The 16,271-nt window shown below is 47.7% G+C and overlaps 1 pseudogene; it reads right to left on the bottom strand.

Moving 5' to 3' along the window:
• Positions 1-891: 891 nt before the first annotated feature.
• On the bottom strand, positions 892-5,795 carry LOC136164830 (apolipoprotein L3-like; annotated as a pseudogene).
• Positions 5,796-16,271: the final 10,476 nt, after the last annotated feature.

The raw sequence follows: 16,271 nt of genomic DNA, 5'->3' as shown, positions 1-16,271 counted from the left end.
ACATTTGCTTCTTGGAAAAAAAGCTATAACCAACCTAGACAGCATATTAAAAAACAGAGACATCACTTTGCTAACAAAGTCCCCTATAGTCAAAGCTATGATTTTCCCAATAGTCATGTACAGATGTGAGAGTTGGAGCCTTCTTTATAGAAGGCTGAGTGCTGAAGAATTGATGCTTTTGAACTGTGGCATTGGAGAAGACTCTTGAGTGTTCCTTGGACAGCAAGGAGATCCAACCAGTTCATCCTAAAGGAAATCAGTCCTGAATATTCATTGAAAGGACTGATGCTGAAGCTGAAACTCCAATACTTTGGTCACCTGATGTGTAGTGCTGACTCATTTGAAAAGACCCTGATACTGGGAAAGAGTGAAGACAGAAAGAGAAGGGGACGACAGAGGATGAGATGGTTGGATGGCATGGTCGACTCAATGGACATGAGTTTGAGTAAACTCCGGGAGTTGGTGATGGACAGGGAGGCCTGGCTTGCTGCAGTTCACAGGGTCGCAAAGAGTCAGAAATGATTGAGTGACTGAACTGAAGAACTTATTAAAAAATATATATATATATGTACATAGATACACATATAATTGAATCACTTTACTATATACCTGAAGCAAATACAGTATTGTAAATCAACTATACTTTAATAAAACATGGAAACAAACAAGTCACTACCTACTGAGTTCAAAGGTGAGTTGATGCTGGCGAAGTAGGGCTAGAGACCCTCACCAGGGGAAACCCTTCTTGCTGGAATATCAAACCCTGGGGAGGGCGACAGAGGAGCCCCTGCTACTTGTGCTGGATCTCTGCAATCCTAACTCTTTGGCTTTCTCCTGTTTTCAAAGCTCCCCTATCCCTGGCCTCTCACTGCTCGTCTCCCTGTCTCTCCCTTATTCTGCCCTCCGTGTCTTCTTTAGTCCAAAACAAGTGGTTTCTCTCCGCAACCATGTACACGTCCCCGGTCCCTGCACTGCTCTAGGGGTGGCCAGTCGGGCCCTATTGCAGACTCTCATAGATCCAGGTGAGCTCCTCCAACTTCGTCTCCAGCTCCCGGGCTTTCTGCCTCATGTTCTCAGCCGATGCTGTCTTTGCCCCCTCCTGCAAGTCCTGTACGTCTCTCACCAGGGAGTACACGTCCAGCGCCAAGAATAAACCTGATGCAACTCCACGCCCAATGCGGACTGCTCTACTCACTGCCTGAGCTGTGCCTCCAACATGTCCTCTCACTCTGGCACTTCGGACAGAGAGTCTCCCGGTGGTTAGGTAGCGCTGAGCAGTGGCTACAAATTGAGGGCTGCCTCTGGCCACCCTGGTGGCATGAATATATCTCCCAAAGTCTTTAACTTGGTAGAGATTCCATCCATAGGCAATCATTTCAGCTGTGTTAATATTACTGGCCTGGGTTTCTGCTGATGACGTGTTTACCTTTTCCACCACCATGGTTGATACACCTGTCACAGCAGCTGCTGCTCCCAGCCCTATTCCAGCAGCTGAGAGTCCCAGACTGAGGCCCGCTGTAAAGGGTGCCAGGATTAGCCCAAGGATGCCCAGGGCACCAGACGCAACGCCGGTGGAGGAGGCTACCACATTGGAGATGGTGCAGTCCCTGTGCACCTTGTCAACTTTGTCTGCGAGCTCATGGAGTTTTCTTATGCTCCTCTTCAGCTCCTGTTTTACCTGAGGAAACTCCTTCAAAAACCTCTCTTTTTCCTGCTGGTATTTTTGGAGCCTGTCTGGGTCCTCCCTGGCCAAGTCTGTTTGCAGCTTGATCAGAAATTCACGGAGTACATCTGCCTCTTCCCTGTAACAATGAACAGTAAAGCCTTAGAAAGAGAGTTTGCTTGTCTACCAAACAGGCTCACCAAGCTCTATCCTGCATAAACCACAGAGATTTTATTGTAAATCACAAGAATTTTACTAACGTAAAAACTTTGCCAACCTTAAACCCTCATTTGGATATTGTTAGTGCTCCATGTGCTTATTTAAACATGGAATAAATAAGCAAAGGTCATCTTAGGATACCTTTAACTTAAGAGAGGTATTTGATAAAGACACCTCAAAGGCAGACCAATACCATCACTTGCAAAATGTGTATAAAATGGGAACTTCACAGATAAACAAAGAGAAGTGGGATTAGAACAGAAATCCTTCATTCAAGGACTTTAGTGTATAGTGAGGAGTCCACTAGTTCTTTGCTCTTGGCTGCTAGGATGTGGTCCCTAGGCCCCAAGAATATTCTGGCTGATAAGAATGTCCTCGTCTGTCTGGGACTTTGGCCACTGGACAGTCTGACAAGTTGACACGTGATGGGCCTGTGGGTCACATTATATCAGTTCTGACCTCCAGAGGAGCTGGGCTCTAGGGCATTAGTCTGACCTCTGGGAGGGGCTGGAGATGACAGGTCAGGGTAATTTGTTGTTAAATAGGGTGAGCATCCCTGGCGGGCAGTGCTCCATGTGTCCTGCCCCACTGAATCCAGGACAGTAACCCATCCTGGGGACAATGAAAGCTTCGTGTGAGAAACCCGCCTAGACTCTGCCCTATGGCTGATGGGAAACTGCATCCTTCCCTGTAATAGACCATAACTGGGATCCTGAAGCTTTAAATGAGTCTGTGAATCCTTTTATGGAGTTCTACAATCTGAGGGTGGTTGTGGGATCCCCCAAATTTGCCCTTGATGGGAAATGTAAGGACAGTCCCAGTACTGTGTCCTCATACTTTTCAGACTGGCTAACTGTGTGCCTAGAATTCTGTTTTTTTTAAATCAAAACTCAGCTAGAAGGACCCTTAATGATCCTATTGCCTGGCATCTGCTCTCACCCAAGCCTGATACCCTTGGCCGTCTCAGCAGAAGGACACTGGGTCTGTCCAAAGCCCATATTGACTGGGAAGCAGGAGATGTGCTGTGAGCCCTGTCCCCCGTGGCCCCTCCAGCCCACCTCACTGATTCCTGACCCAGGACCCAGAACCCCTGGTCTCTCAGAGGTTTTATGATAATTTCTGACAGCTTCAGGAGCCTGCACCCCAAGGTCGTGTGCAACTTTATGGAACCTATAAAGATTCAAGAGACGTGAGAAAATGCCCATCTGAATGGCTGAGCCAGAAGAGACCGGCACTTGCACAGCTGGTGCAGGAAGCGTTTCCTCTTGGGTGGGGATGCGTGAGGCTCCTCAGAATCCCTCAAATGACACACATCAAAGCCACTTACTATGACCCTGGAGGGCTCACTGAGCCACACAGCCTTCCCACTGTCAGGGCAGCTCCACGTAGACTAGAAGAGGGTCCCAGATGGAGTGAGAACCCAGGTCCCAGGCAGGGTGTGGAGGACACGGTCACCCAGGGCCCTCTAGCCCAGCTTGAGGGGATCCCATCAGGAAGGGAAGAAATGCCCCCTCTCCCACTCCCGGAACCTCTGTTAAAGTCACAGCCCCTTCATTTCTGTGTCCTTAAGGCCCACTCTCCTCACTCTAGTCCTGGCCCTGCTGCCCAAGCCTGCCTACTAGTCCTCCAACCTGGACCCTCTGCTCCACCCTGACCCCTGGTCTGACCCTGCTCCAGGCCTCCCCGGGCCTTTGGATGAGATGATTATTCTTGTTTCCCCACCTCTGACCTTGCAGTTCACTCAGAGGCCATCACCACAATCCATCAGATTGAATTGCTATTCCCACTGGACACATAACACATAAAAAATCTGAGACTCAAACTCTTAAACCCACAGGCCCAGAGTTGGGCAGGGCTAGATCCAGGATCCCACCAGGTCCAACCAGTTCCCCTCCAGCCTCTCTGCCTTATTGGCCAGCGGGTACATGCAGTGTTGGTATAATTCCTAAGATGGGGAATGAAAGAGATCTAGTCGGAATCCCCAGGAACACAAAATGATATTCGGGTCAGGATTTTCTGACTTGACCCAAAGGAAGTCCTTCTTGGTTCTCATCTCCAGGAAGAAGATGATTCTTCCCAACAAGCTTATTTTAAGATTAACATTGATTCAACACCTACTCTGTGTCAGCAATCATGAAAAGCACTTGCATGCATGATCTCAGGGTCCTCACAATAAAACTGAACAGATGATGAAGCAGAGAGTAGTTCAGTAACTTGTCCAAGGTCATATAACCTGCCCTTCCTTCCAGGTTTCATCTCTTCTCAACCCAACGTCATTCACTGCCAATAAATAACACGGAGGAAACATTCCACATAGCATCTTGAGGAGGAACATTCTTGATCCCAACATAGGATCTGCCTGGAGGAAACTAGTCTGGGAGAATCTTCCTGGGGGCATGTTGGCGACATTCCTGGTGTACCTGCATGGTTACCTGGACAAACCAGCCTCAGTCACAAAATTCTGCCAGGGTTTGTCTTCAGTGAGCAGGAATTGCAGTTGTTCCAGTGTCGCACTCTCCTGGAAATACTCAATGACATCCTCAAAAAAGCTTTGGCTCTCTAGACAGAAAAATAAAAATTGAAGATTCGAATAAACTATGGTGTGATGTAAATGGTATCGAGTATAAGTGGTTAAAGTTCACCTTTCTGAGCAGTATTCATCTGGCATGCTGTTGATGGATTTATCTGGGGTCTCAGGGGGACTGTATGCACCAGCCCCAATTCATAAGTTAATGCCCAGACCCACCCACTCTGCAATGACTGTATTAGAAGATAGGGGGCTTTAAGGCAGTAATTAGGTGAAATGAGGCCTTAAGTGTGGGGCCTTAATTCAATAATATCAGTGTCCTCATTAAACGAAGAGACGTCAGATCTCTTCCACTCTCTCTCTCTTCCCTGAAGTATTCACTTTTCATAGGTTTTCTTTTTCTCATGCATCACTAAGGGAGAAATGAACTCAGGGCTCATGGGGAGGGAACCCACAGCACTAGATCTGTGTGTTGATTGATGAGGGTTGTGTGGGTGGAGGAAATAACGAAGTACCTGGGTGTCTGCGTGGGCATTAGAGAATGACAGAACTAGTGCCTGCCTGGGGCAGTCACCTGGTAATCAGGTGTGTATCATGGGAGCACTAGGCAGGGGCCCTAGCACTCCGCAGGGGAGAGGGGATTCAGAGAAGGGGAGAGGTTTCTACTTGGAACTAACACATTCCAGATTGGGGGGGGGGGGCAGCACGACACTAGGCAGGAGTTGCTATGTGGTAGGCCCCCGCCCAGACCATGGACACACATTATATTTGGTCCTCATCACAACATAGGGAAATACCCTTCTCATCTTACAGGTTAGGGCAGGTCAGGTGCTCCAGATCGGGGAGGCCTGTGTGGGAGGCAGCAAAGGCCAGATTGGGGTTCAGTTTAGAGTCCGCTGACCCTCACAGAGCTGCTGGGTGGGCAGCAGGGTGAGTGGTGGAGGAAACAGCATCTGTGTTGACAGCCCAGGGTCTGGGAGCAGAAGGAGGCTTGGACCAAGGGAGAGGGCAGGAGAAGTTCCAGGGGACCGCCCCTCCCTGTCCACCTGGCCTTGGAGACTTCCTCTGCTGTGCCCGCCCCCTCCATGGGCTATCCTGGCCTCATTTCTGAGTCATTAGCAGGGGGTCGGAAGGCAGGGGGAGGAAGTTAGCATCTTGTCTGTGGCTCCCTGAGGAGAGGACCAGGAAAGAGACTGTGAGGACAGACCGGCAAGTGTTAGGGGACTCCCCATTGCCTCTCTGGGGGATGCTTATCCACGCCTTTCTTCATTCTTGATTACTCTGCAGGTCAATTTGGCCTGGAGGCACCGCCCTCAATTCTGGGTCACAAGTTGGAACCTGCCAGAGACGAGGTGGCTGACTACCTGAGGGATCTTCTGAGCTCATGGTGGCAGCAGCAGGGTCTCAGAGATCTCACCCGTCTGTGTCAGGCTGGAAGAAGGTGTCATTTCACCCTTGGGGAAGAGAAAACAGATTGTGGGCTTGATACGCATGCAGTGGCTGTAGGGAGCAGCGAGAGGCGTGGTCTCTGGCAGGTTCCCCTGGGACGGCCACCAGCACCACCAGGGACTTAACCCAGCATGGTTCTCTGTCCCCTGGGCTCTACAGATCACTTGTTAAGGAAAGTTACTCATCCTCCCGCCGTCCTCCCCAGCCAGAGTCCTGCTCTCCTGTTGGGGCACAAGGAGAGGATAATCAGAGAGGAGACAGCCACCTGCGAAGTTACAGGAGCAATAAAACCAGAGACAGAAGAACAGGAAGGAAGGGAACACTCTTGAAATTATATGAGGTTGGGAACTCTTGTATTACTAATTGGTTATAGGTGATATTGACCCACTGTCTATGATGTGCAGGCTCCTGAAACTCACCTAAACTTAGGTCAGCCCAAGTTTTCACATTTCTGCTGGAGCCCGGCCTTGAACCCAAGTCTTTCTGATCCAAATCCCAGGTTTGTGATGACTAAGCTCTACTTGCTTTAATGTACAAAAATGTCTATTTGTGGATGCATGTTAATCGGAAAATGACTTTTTATTGCAAAATGATGTCATGCACCCTGTGCTCATGTCTCTGCCTTGATAAAGTTCCCGGTGCTGTAGCTCCCACAGCCCACATCTTCCTGGCGTCTGCAATAACTTTTATCCCACAAACCTTTTTTCTGGGGTCCCACCAGCCCCACTCCAATCCCTGCAGCCCTGCCCTGGTCAGCTGAGGACCTGAATGGTGTCCTCTGCTGTCCACTCCTGATTGTTGGACTTCAGGCTGTTTTTAATCCTTTATGTAAATAATAGTGCAAAGAACACTCTTCTTGTATAAAACTTTGCCTACACTTAAGATTCTTTCATTAAGCTGTTTCTAGAAGTAGAATGACTGGATCCAAGGGTATCAACACCTACCATTTTTTCATACTTAAGCTACTTTGTTATGCAAAGAAACTGTACAAATTTCCATTCACACATATCATATGTGGTGGTGTCCATCCTTGTCTTGCCAGTTCTCTGTTATTTTTTAAATAGCAGATCTTTATATAGAGAGAACTTCTTCTGGTTCCAGTTGTGACTCTCTTGTGTTGGGAAATGAGAAAAGAAAGCATGTTAATTATACTTAGGCAGTATTTTAAGAAGGCAAAAGAGTACTTATTTAAGTATTCTTCCTGAGATCTGACTGAAATGATAATAAAGGTCCTTATAGTTACAGTAACAGCTACTTGTGAGAGTGGCTTGTATTTCTGATTTTTCTCTGCACTGGTAGTTACTCTAAGATTTTTCAAATTATAATCCGTATTGTTCTGATAACCAGGAGGTGTGTACCACTATATCCCCATTTACAGCTAAGGAAGCTGACCCATAGATGTTCTGTGATTTGCCCAAGGTCAGAAAACTTGTTCAGGGAGTACTGGATCCCACCCCACTCTCTGGGCTCAAGATCCCATACCCAGCTTCTTCTCATTTTGCTGCTAACAATAATAGTAATTAAAAGCAGGGATGGCGGTGGCAGGAACCCAGAGTCTTCACATTCCCTCCCTTGGCTGAAAATTATGACTGCTCCTTATTTACCAATTGCACCTTTATCCATGCTCTGGTTTCCCCTCTCCATAGATAGAGTTACCGACACAATCATTGGTAAAACTGCCCCTGCCATTCTCTACAGCACCCAATCTAGAGTGGCCCAACTTCCTTAGAGTTTTCCCCAAACCCCCAACCTGATATCTGATCCTAGAGTCTTTCTATCAGCTTCCCTCTGCAGTGTCCAAAGTTCCCCTCAAGAAGAGTAACCATCAACTTGATTACCAGGGTTATGCCGGGTGGCAGAGGCTGTGGGCACTGACTGTGTGGATGGGAGAGAGTTTACACAGACAGGCCCGTCTCCAGGCATGTGGGAGAGGAGAGCTAGCTGGTCCTTTGCCTCCTTCTCTGCCTCAAAGCTGTAGGACCCCAGGAGCCAGGGCAGCCAATTGAAACTGGGAAACACAAGGACCAAGAGCCAAGGCAGAGAGAGGAGGAGAGCTTGGGCAGAAAGGGCTGATCCTGGATGATGCCAAACATTTGAAAATGCATTTGGACCCTTGACTTCATCCTTCTGTCCTCTCCCATTCTTGTCCTGGTCCTGACCCTGACTGGGGCCTCAGCTGGGTGTGGATGCTGGACAGTACTTCCGCTGCTGGATTACTATCTGGGGTGTCTTCCTTTGTTAGCCTCTGACTGGTCACTTCCCGTAAAGCCTATCAGTGGGAAAGAGAAGCCTGAAAAGACTGTCCCACCCAACTATGTGGCCAGATGCTGAGGCCTCCCCTCCATGTGGGCAGAGATTCTTATCAAATATCTCCCTTCATGTGGCTACAAGTTATCTACCTTGGGCAGGGAAAGGAAGGGTTAGGGCAGGATCAAGTGCAGAGTCCTTAGCTCATCACCAGGCCTTCCTGATGCTCCTACTCCTGTCTTCCTCACCCTCCTGCCTTCTCAGGGCCTGGTCCAGGGGCCTGGAGGACCCCCAGCTCCCTGGACTCTGATTCCTGCCTAACCTCCAGGCCTTTGCTCAGGCTGCACCTCCCCCTGCAATGCCTTTCCCCACCTGCCTCACCAGCTGAAATGTTACCTGTAATTAGAGTTCCCACTCCAAAGCCTCCTTCCCCTGCTGACTCCCCCAGTTCCTGTCCAGTCACCCCTGGAATCTTGCACTTTCCTGGTTGCGGGTCTGTTTGTGTGGAGTTCCTGCAGCTCCCAGCACTGGGCAGGGGCCCTGTCTCTTCTTTGCTGCTCCTCCTGCTCTGGGACCTCTGGGTTCCCTCCACCCTCCCAGGCACAGCCTGGGTACAATACGAGGTGTGGGTCCTGTTACTGGGGCATGAAACCACCAACATTTGAAGACACAGTACCACACTTCTTTTACCTGCAGTTGGGTAATTCCATTTGTTTTCCTTATCTGTCTTGATAAAAGCTCTTTTTGACAGAGAGGGCCACCAGATTACTGAGTGTTTCCATTTATGGGTGTCCCTTGCTTTCCAAAAGATCACTCTCTGCCCCTAAACTGTGAAGTGAGGCCTACATCCTCTTCACACTATGCCATCTTGGTTTAGGAAAGCTTTTGTAGGAATACTGTACTTTCAGGTGTCAGGAAACACCTGTATTTCCTCATGTTTCCTTACTGCAGCCATGATATTTTTAGAGGAGGAGAAAGAGGAAGAGAGAATTGTGGAAAGACATGGGCTCCTGCTAAAATCTGAATAATGCCTTACTGCACTGGAGGCTCCTTTAAAGACAGAACAAAACAGTGTATTCCTTTTTGATTGCAGTAGGTGCCTGTTAAGTAAATCTTGCTTTAAGGAGATAAAGCAGCAGACATGCAGGAAGGAAGGTAGGGAGTCTGGGAGAAAGAGCAGGAGAGGAGGAGGAGAAAAGAAGGGGGGAGAAGGTAGAAGTAGGAAGAAAAAGAGGAAGAAGAAAAAACAAAAAGCTCTAATCACTTAGTGAAACCTAAAGGGATCTAAAGGTAAACCAGAATGAAAGAAATGAAAACATTATGCAAAACATACTTTGAAAATACTGCTAACTTGAGGAAAACTGTCTCACCAAGACACAGATCCCAGAAACCATTGGACCTCTTAAAAATTAGAAATTGCTTAGGGCACTGTAAACCAAATCAAAATGCAAGGGATCTGGAGACACTGTCTGCAATACTTAGAGAAGATAATAGTGAATATCCCTAACACAGGGAGAAGCTACAAACCCATATGAGCAGACGGAAACCAGCTTTTAAACCTGGGTAAGAGAACTGAACAAACACTCCCTGGGGAGGTGGCTTGTCCAGGGTCACACAGCTCTCCCTGGGCAGAGTAGAGGCCAAAACCAGGCCTTCTGACACTGGTATGTAAGTAGGGAATGAGAGTTTTCTTTTCTTTTATGTAAACTGATCAAATCCTACCCTCTGTTTTTATTTTTTTCTTTTTCACTTTTTAGCTGCACTGTTCACTATGTGGGATCTTAATTCCCCAACCAGGGACTGAACCCACAACCCCTTCAGTGGAAGCAGTTTGTCTTAACCACTGGACCTCCAAGCAAGTCACAGGAATATAATTTTAATAACCCCAAAGTTCCTAAGTTTATCTCTGCCTGTCTAAACACATAGATCTAAGCCTGTCCCCTCCTGTTACACTAGTGTGTCTACAGTTTGACTTTTTATCTTTATATTGCAAGATCAGGATCATAATGCCGACATTGTGTAGTGAGCCATTCTCACTTCTTCCATCTGGGCCATCTTCCCCACACGTGATCAACCATCATGGGCAGCCCTGAGCTGAGGACCCAGAGAGCACAGGAAGGCAATGCCCTGATTTCCCCACTTGGTCTCCTGCCCCTCCCCTCTCAGGCCTCAGTTTCCCTCTAGGACCTGGCACTGAGCAGGCACTCAGAGACAGGGTGGTGATGAACCTGGGTTCCTTGTATCTCAAAAGGAACCCTTTCCCCACCCTGGGGGCAGCCACAAGGTGGCCAGGCCATAGGAGAAGAGGCTTTCATTCTCCTGTCCTCTACCCATCTGCTTTCTCCAGATTTCCCAAAGGGCTGAGCACCCCCAACACCCTCCTTCCTTCTGGGATCACCGCTCGCATCTCAGAGTCCCCATCCTGAGCTGAGCCCACCTGAGCAAGTGTCTGACCTCCCTCTGCACCGTTTAGGGGCCTCGGGGGTGGGAGGAAGCCCTCAGACACACCTGCCCCCACATCCAGGCTCTGCCCCTGCTTAGCCTGCCCCTCTGGCCATGACCTCATCTCTCTGAGCTTCTGTTTCCTTCTTCTGTCAACTAGTGAAAATCATCCTTTTCTCAGATGGTTGTCCTGAGGATGCGGAGATGGGCAGGGTCCTACTCCCTTGCTTACCCAGGAGTCTTCCTCTGGCCGAGTGTGAACAAGATCCAGTTGTTCTCAGCTCTGCAGATGCAGCCACCAGCTGTGCAGTAAACCACACAAACCCTCTGGGCCCAGCTATACCTGGAGAAGCAAAAGGGAAAGTGAACGCCCTTCCATCTGGGTTGCTCAGATTAAACAATCACCCTGCCCACCAGGCCCCACCCTGAGCTAATCCCATCCTCCCTGTTGACTGCCTTAGATAACCAAGCCCAGTGCTGTCCTGTGGAGTCCTTCATGGCCGAGCACATTGTGCCCTGGGCTCTCTGAAGGAAGACCTGCCAGCAACAGACTGTGAGGTCTTTCTCAATAGTGTTGCATCTACTCCAGGGCCGTCTTCCCAGCCCCTCCACCCTGTCCATCCACCCTCACTCACCAGCCTGCCTGCCTTCTTCACCTTCGCACTGCCAGCACTTGGCACAGTTCCAGAAGATACCAGCTGCTCACTGCATACTGGTCGTACTCCTGCTGCTGAGGGCCACACTCATATGGGTTCTAGGCACTTCCTCCCTCAGATCCTTCTTCCAGAAACACCTGCTCCTACCACCTGGCAAAGTTATGCTCACCTTTCAAAGCCCAATCCTAGCATCACTTCGCCTGAGAAATCCTCAGGAAGTCCCCTGCTCTGCTCACATGGTATCTGGGAGAGGGCCCTAAGTCCACCGCTTAGCCATTCTGTGCATGTCACCTACAACCCTTGTAGTCTCAGTTCAGTTCAGTTCATTCACTCAGTCATGTGTTCAACTCTTTGCAGTCCCATGGATTGCAGCAAACCAAGCTTCCCTGTCCATCACCAACTCCTGGAGCTTGCTCAAACTCATGTCCATTGAGTCAGTGATGTCTGGGTCCCTGTTGTCTTGTCCATGAGGGTAACAAATACACCAGTAACTTTGGTCCCAGTGGCCCAGGTTGGGTGATCAAAGCCATTTGGATGGATGCAGGGTTCACAGGAAGGGCTGAGAGCACACTGCACTTTTCTACCTCAGCTTGTTTCCACTTGACAATAGGTCTATTTTGGAGGACTTTTGTAGGAAGTCCAGAGTCTTAGCAACTTACGAAAATCTACAGAGAAGGCCAACCCTGTTTCCTCTGCCCATGATGGCTCTTTTCTGGGGAACCTAAAAGGAAATAGGCTTGGTTCTCTCAGGAGAGCATCAATCAAGGTGCTCACTTCCTCTCCCACTGTCATCTAACACCTAACTCAGAAGTGAGAGCAGGACAGGGAGGGGGACAGCAGATTGAGTCCCCAAGGCCAGGAGGGGAAGGGGAGGTGGCCTCCCAGCACCCCTGGAGCTTCTCCAGCTCTCTCTCTTGGTCTCAGCCTCCTCCTGCTCCCAGGCCCTGTGGCGTCACCACAGAGGCCCTTTCCTCCAGCTCTTGCCCTTGTCCACCCAGCTGCTCTGTGAGGGTCAGCGGACCCTGAACTAAACCCCAGTCTGGCCTTTGCCACATCCCATCTGTGTGACCTGGAGCTCCTTAACTGACCTCTCCTTAAGATGGAAATCATGTTTCCCTTTGTGTTCATGAGGGTGAAATCATGTGTGTCCATGTCCGGGGCCAGTGCCTGCCACACAGTAGGTCCTGCCTAGTGTGCTGCTGTCCCCTCTCCCTGGAATGTGTTAGTTTCAGGTGGAAATCTCTTTCTCTAGAACCCTCCTCCCCCATGCTGTGTTAGGGCATTTTCCCAGTGCTCCCTTCTGTAAACCCTTGCTTACCAGGTGTGACTGCCTCAGGCAGACACTGGTCCTATTGATCTCAAGCACCCCTGCAGACACCCGGGTGCTGCATTGTTTCCCCCACCCACCCCCGCCCTATCAATCAATACAGAGTTAATTCTGCGGGTTCCCTCCAGGCAAGTTCTAGTTTCTTTTCTCCCTAAGTGATGCAGGAAAAAGGGGAAAATTTAGAAGCCTTCTTGCTGAGGGAGTAGAGAGAGAGATAAAGAAATCTGATGTCTCTTCTGATAAGGGTACCAACCTTATTGGGTTAGGGCTCTGCACTTATGGTCTTGTCTTACCTAATTACTGCCTTAAAGGCCCTATCTCCTAATACAGACAGTGCAGGGGGAAGGATGGGTCAGGATTTCAACTTTTGATTTAGGGGCAGGGGAATGGTCTACCTGTAACCCCAGGAGAATGCATTAACAGCACCCCAATGACTTTTGTTCAGGAAGGTGAACTTTAACCACTTTATGTTTGTTCTTGTTTGCTCAGTCACTCAGTCGTGTCTAACTCTTTGTAACCTCATGGACTGTAGCCACCAGGCTCCTCTTTTCATGGGATTCTCCAGACAAGAATACTAGAGTGAGTTGCCAGTTCCTCCTCCAGTGGATACTCCAGACCCAGGGATGGAACCCGTGTCTCATGTGTCTCCTGAACTGCAGGCAGATTCTTTACTGCTGAGCCACTTTAAACTCAATACAATTTATGTTACACCATAATTTCTTCTAATCTTTTTTCTTTTTTCTCTGTGCAGAGCCAAGACGTTATTGACGATCTCATCGAGTATTTCCCGGAGAGAGTGAGCAGGGAAGAACTGCAGTTCCTGCTCACTGAAGATAATGCCTGGGAGAGTTTTGTGGCTGAGGCCAAATTGTCCAGGTAAACCACACAAGTGTGCCAGGAATTTTACCCAGATCCCTTGGGAAGATCTCCCCAGGCTAGCTTCCTTCTGGCAGATACAACTCCTCCAGGCAGGATCCTAAGGTTGGGATCCTGGTTGTTCTTTCTCAAGATTCCATCAGGAATGTTTCCTCCACGTCATTTGCTGGTAGTGAAAGGCCTCAGGTTGAGAAGAGATGAAACCTGTAAGGAAGGGGCAGGTTACGTGACCTTCAACAAGTTACTGAACTACTTTTGGCCTCAGTTACTTCATCTGTTCCATTTTATTGTGTAGAAAACTGAGATCATGCGTGCAAAGTGCTTCACATGATGGCTGACATAGAGTAGATGCTCAATTAATGCTAACTATTTAAAAACTTGTTGTGAAGAGATGAGATCAAAGTTCTTTTCCCTAGAGATAAGAACCAAGCCGGACTTCCTTTGGGACAGGTCAGAAAATCCTGCCACCAACATCAATTTGTGTTGGAAGACCTTTTAGAACTAACACCCAAAAAAGATGTCCTTTTCATGATAGGGGACTGGAATGCAAAAGTAGGAAGTCAAGAAACACCTGGAGTAACAGACAAATTTGGCCTTGGAGTACAGAATGAAGCAGGGCAAAGGCTAATAGAGTTATGCCAAGAGAACGCACTCGTCACAGGAAACACCCTCTTTAACAACACAAGAGAAGACTCTACACATGGACATCACCAGGTAGCCCACACAAAAATCAGACCAATTATACTCTTTGCAGTGAAAGATTGAGAAGCTCTATTCAGTTAGCAAAAATAAGACTGGGAGCTGACTGTGGCTCAGATCATGAACTCCTTATTGCCTAATTCAGACTTAAATTGAAGAAAGTAGGGAAAACTACTATACCAATCTGGTAAGACCTAAATCAAATCCTTTGTTATTATACAGTGGAAGTGTGAAATAGATTTAAGGGACTAGATCTGATAGAGTGCCTGATGAACTATGGACGGAGGTTTGTGACATTGTATAGGAGGCAGGATCAAGACCATCCCCAAGAAAAGGAAATGAAAAAAAGCAAAATGGCTGTCTGAGGAGGGCTTACAAATAGCTGTGAAAAGAAGAGAAGCGAATGGCAAAGGAGAAAAGGTAAGATGTAACCATTTAAAAGCAGAGTTCCAAATAATATCAACGAGAGATAAGAAAGCCTTCCTCAGTGATCCATGTAAAGAAATAGAGGAAAACGATAGAATGGGAAAGACTAGAGATCTCTTCAAGAAAATTAGAGATATCAAGGGAACATTTCATGCAAAGATGGGCTCAGTAAAGGACAAAAATGGTATGGACCTAACTGAAGCAGAAGATATTAAGAAGAGGTGGCAAGAATACACAGAGGAACTGACAAAAAAGATCTTCACAACCCAGATAATCACAATGGTGTGATCCCTCACCTAGAGCCAAACATCCTGGAATGTGAAGTCAAGTAGACCTTAGGAGGCATCACTACCAACAAAGCTAGTGGAGGTGGTGGGATTCCAGTTGAGCTATTTCAAATCCTAAGAGATGAAGCTGTGAAAGTGCTGCACTCATTATGCCAGCAAATTTGGAAAACTTAGCAGTGGGCACAGGACTGGAAATGGTCAGTTTTCATTCCAATCCCAAAGAAAGGCAATGCCAAAGAATGCTCAAACTACTTTACAATTGCACGCATCAAACACACTCGTAAAGTAGTGCTCAAAATTCTCCAAGCCAGGTCTCAGCAATACATGAACAGTGAACTTCCAGATGTTGAAGCTGGTTTTAGAAAAGGCAGAGGAACAGAGATCACATTGCAAACATTCGCTGGATCATTGAAAAGCAAGAGAGTTCCAAAAAAACATCTATTTCTGCTCTATTGACTATGCCAAAGCCTTTGACTGTGTGGATCACAATCAACTGTGGAAAATTCTGAAGGAGATGGGAATCCCAGACCACCTGACCTGCCCACTGAGAAAGCTGTATGTAGGTCTGGAAGCAACAATTAGAACTGGACATGGAAGAACAAACTGGTTCCAAGTAGGAAAATGGGTATGTCAAGGCTGCATATTGCCACCCTGCTTATTTAACTTATATGCAGAATACATCATGAGAAACTCTGGGCTGATTGAAACACAAGCTGGAATCAAGATTGCTGGGAGAAATATCAATAACCTCAGATATGCAGAGGACACCACCCTAATGGCAAAAAGTGAAGAAGAATTAAAGGGTCTCTTGATGAAAGTGAAAGAGTTGAGTTTCAAATAACTCTACTAAACGTTGAGTTTAAAGGTCAGCTTTCAGAAAATTAAGATAATGGCATCCAGTCCCAACACTTTATGGCAGACTGATGGGGAAACAGTGGAAACAGTGGCTGGCTTCATATTTGGGGCTACAAAATCATTGCAGAGGTGACTGCAGCCATGAAATTAAAAGACACTTACTCCTTGGAAGGAAAGTTATGACCAACCTAGACAGCATTTTAAAAAGCAGAGACATTACTTTGCCAACAAAGGTCTGTCTAGTTAAGGCTCTGGTTTTTCCAGTGGTCATGTATGGATGTGAGAGTTGGACTATAAAGAAAGCTGAGTACAAAAGAAATGATTCTTTTGAACTATGAAGGAGACTCTTGAGAGTCCCTTGGACTGCAAGGAGATGCAACCAGTCCATCCTAAAGGAGATCAGTCCTGGGTGTTCATTGGAAGTACTAATGTTGAAGCTGAAACTCCAATACTTTGGCCACCTCATACGAAGAGCTGACTCATTTGAAAAGACCCTGATGCTGAGAAAGATTGAGGGCAGGAGGAGAAGGGGATGACAGAGGATGAGATGGTAGGATGGCATCACCAACTTGAAGGACATGAGTTTGGGAAACTCCGG

Source organism: Muntiacus reevesi, chromosome 1 (genome assembly GCF_963930625.1).
Source record: "Muntiacus reevesi chromosome 1, mMunRee1.1, whole genome shotgun sequence".
NCBI lineage: Eukaryota > Metazoa > Chordata > Mammalia > Artiodactyla > Cervidae > Muntiacus > Muntiacus reevesi.
The sequence above is the reverse complement of the archived record's forward strand: the minus strand, read 5'-3'. Positions and strand labels throughout refer to the sequence as shown.